The 4,431-nt window shown below is 37.7% G+C and overlaps 1 non-coding gene across 1 annotated transcript; it reads left to right on the top strand.

Annotated features, from left to right (window-relative positions):
• The first annotated feature begins 2,766 nt into the window (after positions 1 to 2,766).
• Positions 2,767 to 2,870, top strand: LOC112718828 (small nucleolar RNA R71). The gene has a single exon (XR_003161155.1). It is a non-coding gene; the product is annotated as a small nucleolar RNA R71 (small nucleolar RNA).
• Positions 2,871 to 4,431: the final 1,561 nt, after the last annotated feature.

Raw genomic sequence — 4,431 nt, 5'->3', positions numbered from 1 at the left:
ATAGAAGTGGTCTTGATGGGCTTTGGAGATGAATCTCTCCATCTTCCATGACTCGGAGGTGGAAGCTTTTGTCTTCCCTTTCCCTTTTCTAGCGGTTTCTCCGGTCTTAGGTGCTATAGGTGGTTATGGAAAAACAAAAAACTATGCTTTTACCACACTAAACTTAGAATATTGCTCACCCTCGAGCAAAAGAAGAAAGAAAAGAAGAAGAGGAAAAGAAAATATGGAGGAGAGGGGGGAAGGTGTATTCGGCCAAGGTGTAGAAGAGGGGGTTGTGTTGTGTGAAAATGAAGAAGGATGGAGGGGTTTATATAGTGAGGGGAGAGGGGGTAGGTTTGGCTATTTAGGGTGGGTTTGGGTGGGAAAGAAATTTTGAATTTTGAAGGTATGTGGGGTTTATGGGAAAGAGTGGATGGATGTGAGTGGTGAAGGGTTTTTGGGGAAGAGTGTTTATGGAGAAGAGAGGATGAATGCAAAGAAGAGGAGAGAATGTGAGTTGAGGTAGGTGGGGATCCTGTGGGGTCCACAGATCCTGGGATGATCCTGTGTGGTCCACAGATCCTGAGGTGTCAAGGATTTACATCCCTGCACCAATTAGGCATGTAAAATGCCTTTGCATACAATTCTAGCGTTTAAATGCCGAAGTGATGCTTATTTTGGGCGTTCAACGCCCAATTGCAGGCGTTTTGAACGCCAATTCCATGCTTGTTTCTGGCATTCAGCGCCAGCTCTCCTCAAGGTATATTCTTGGCATTTAAACGCCAGGATGCTGCTTGTTTCTGGTGTTCAACGCCAGATCCATGCTCTGTTTTGGTGTTGAACGCTAGCCAGATGCTCCTTACTGGCATTTGAACGCCAGTAAGTCCTTCCTCTAGGGTGTGATTTTTCTTCTGCTATTTTTTATTCTATTTTTAATTTTAGTATTTTTTTCGTGACTCCACATGATCATGAACCTAATAAAACATTAAAGAACAATAAAAGAAAAATAAAATTAGATAAATAAAAATTGGGTTGCCTCCCAATAAGCGCTTCTTTAATGTCAATAGCTTGACAGTGGGCTTTCATGGAGCTACACAGGTGATCAGGTCAATGTTGTAACTCCCAACACCAAACTTAGAGTTTGGATGTGGGGATTCAATACCAAACTTAGTGTTTGGCTGTGGCCTACCAACACCAAACTTAGAGTTTAATTGTGGGGGCTCTGTTTGACTCTATACTGAGAGAAGCTTTTCATGCTTCTTCTCCATTATTAAAGAAGAACACCCTTGGGTCTTAAACACAAGGTAGTCCCCATTCAATTGAAGAACTAATTCTCCTCTGTTAACATCTATCATAGCTCCTGCTGTGGCTAGGAAAGGTCTTCCAAGGATGATGCATTCATCCTCCTCCTTCCTAGTGTCTAAGATTATGAAATCAACAGGGATGTAAAGGCCTTCAACCTTTACCAACATGTCCTCTACCAATCCATAAGCTTGTCTTATTGACTTGTCTGCCATTTACAATGAGAATATGGCAGGATGTACCTCAATGACCCCCAGCTTCTCCATTACAGAGAGTGGCATAAGATTTATGCCTGACCCTAGGTCACACAGAGCCTTTTCAAAGGTCACGGTGCCTATGGTACAGGGCATTAAGAATTTACCAGGATCTTGTTTCTTTTGAGGTAAAGTTTGCTGAACCCATGTATCTAGTTCACTAATGAGCAAGGGAGGTTCACCTTCCCAAGTCTCATTACCAAACAACTTGGCATTCAGCTTCATGATAGCTCCTAGATATTGAGCAACTTGCTCTCTAGTTACATCTTCATCCTCTTCATAGGAAGAATAGTTTTCAGAGTTCATGAATGGCAGAAGGAGGTTTAATGTGATCTCTATGGTCTCTATATAACCTTCAGATTCTTTTAAGTCCTCAATAAGGAACTCCTTCTTGCTTGAGAGACGTCCCTTGAGATCTTCCTCATTGGGATTCACGTCCTCTCCTTCCTCTCTAGGTTCGGCCATGTTGATTATGTCAATGGTCTTGCACTCTCTTTTTGGATTCTCTTCAGTATTGCTTGGGAGAGTACTAGGAGGAGTTTCAGTGACTTTCTTACTCAGCTGGCCCATTTGTGCCTCCAAATTTCTGATGGAGGACCTTGTTTCACTCATGAAGCTTAAAGTGACTTTAGACAGATCAGAGACTATATTTGCTAAGTTAGAGGTGATCTGCTCAGAATTCTCTGTCTGTTGCTGAGAAGATGATGGAAAAGGCTTGTTATTGCTAAACCTGTTTCTTCCACCATTATTAATGCCCTGTTGAGGCTTTTGTTGATCCTTCCATGAGAAATTTGGATGATTTCTCCATGAAGAATTATAGGTGTTTCCATAAGGTTCACCCATGTAATTTACCTCTGCCATTGCAGGGTTTTCAGGATCATAAGCTTCTTCTTCAGAAGATGCCTCTTTAGTACTGTTGGATGCATTTTGCCATCCATTCAGACTTTGAGAAATCATGTTGACTTGCTGAGTCAACATTTTTTTCTGAGCCAATATGGCATTCAGAGCATCAATTTCAAGAACTCCCTTCCTCTGAGGCATCCCATTATTCACGGAATTCCTCTCAGAAGTGTACATGAATTGGTTATTTGCAACCATTTCAATAAGTTCCTGAGCTTCTGTAGGCGTTTTCTTTAGGTGAATGGATTCACCTGTAGAATGGTCCAGTGACATCTTAGAGAACTCAGACATACCATAATAGAATATATCTATCATGGTCCATTCTAAAAACATGTCAGAAGGACACTTTTTGGTCATCTGCTTGTATCTTTCCCAAGCTTCATAGAGGGATTCACCATCTTTTTGCTTGAAGGTCTGAACATCCACTCTAAGCTTGCTCAGCTTTTGAGGAAGAAAGATTTTAACCAAGAAGGCCATGACCAGCTTATCCGAAGAGCCCAGGCTATCCTTAGGTTGTGAGTCCAACCATGTTCTAGCTCTGTCTCTTACAACAAAAGGGAAAAGCATGAGCCTGTAGACTTCAGAATCTACTCCATTAGTCTTAACAGTCTCACAGATCTGCAAGAACTCAGTTAAAAATTGGTAAGGATCTTCTGATGGAATTCCATGAAACTTGCAGTTTTGTTGCATTAGAGCAACTAGTTGAGGTTTCAGCTCAAAATTATTTGCTCCAATGGCAGGAATTGAGATGCTTCTTCCATCAAACTTGGAAGTAGGTGTAGTATAATCACCAAGCATCCTCCTTGCATTGTTGTTGTTGGGTTTGGCTGCCATGTCCTTTTCTTGTTCGAAAATTTCAGTAAGGTTGTCTCTGGATTGTTGTAATTTAGCTTCTCTTAGTTTCCTCTTCAGAGTCCTTTCAGGTTCTGGATCAGCTTCAACAAGAATATCTTTTTCCTTATTCCTGCTCATATGAGAAAGAAAAAAACAGAAAAGAAAGAGGAATCCTCTATGTCACAGTATAGAGATTCCTTTATGTTAGTAGAAGAAGAAAGGGAATAAGAGTGAAGAAGAATGAATAATCCGACACAAGGGTGAGGATAGGGGCAGTGATTTGAGATTAAGAGAAGTGTTAGTAAATGAATGAATAAATAGAATAAGATGAGAGAGAAGTTTTCGAAAATAATTTTTGAAAAGGAGTTAATGATTTTCGAAAATAAAAGGGGAAATAGAATTAAAATTAAAACTTAAAACAATTAATTAATTAAAAAGATTTTTTTTTGAAAAAGAGGGAGGTATTTTAAAAAATTAGAGAGAAAAAAGTTGTTAGGTGGTTTTGAAAAAGATAAAAAGATAAGAAGATAAGAAGATATTTTGAAATCAAATTTTTGAAAAAGTTAAAATTTTGAAAAAGATATGATAAAAAGATATGATTAAAAAGATATGGTTGGAAAAGATTTAATTTTTAAAATTAAAATTAATTACTTGACTAACAAGAAACTAAAAGATATGATTCTAGAATTTAAAGATTAAACCTTTCTTAACAATAAAGTAACAAACTTCAAATTTTTGAATCAATCACATTACTTGTTAGTTAAGTTTCTTAATTTTGAAACAAAATTAAGAAAAGATTTTGAAAATAATTTTTGAAATTTTCGAAGGAAAAGTCTAAGGGGCCAGCAGTTTTATTGAATTTTGGCCAGCATGTAACCAGCAGAGGAAGGTGAGCCATTGGATAAAATTTCACACCAATCTCACACCATCAAATCATCATTGATGGCTAATTGATGGCTATAATCACAAAAATTGCTGGCCCCCTAGCATTGCTCATTTTCGAAAATCATAAAAGAAAAATGAAAAAGATTTGATTTTTGAAAAAGTTTTGAAAAAGATAAGATTTTTAAATTTGAAAATTTGACTTGACTTATAAGAAACAACTAATTTTAAAAATTTTTTTGACTAAGTCAACTCAAATTTTCAAAATTTTGAGAGAAAA

The sequence above is a fragment of the Arachis hypogaea genome, chromosome 10 (genome assembly GCF_003086295.3).
Source record: "Arachis hypogaea cultivar Tifrunner chromosome 10, arahy.Tifrunner.gnm2.J5K5, whole genome shotgun sequence".
Classification (NCBI taxonomy): Eukaryota; Viridiplantae; Streptophyta; class Magnoliopsida; order Fabales; family Fabaceae; genus Arachis; species Arachis hypogaea.
Note: the sequence above shows the minus strand (reverse complement) of the source record. Positions and strands in the feature narration are given on the sequence as shown.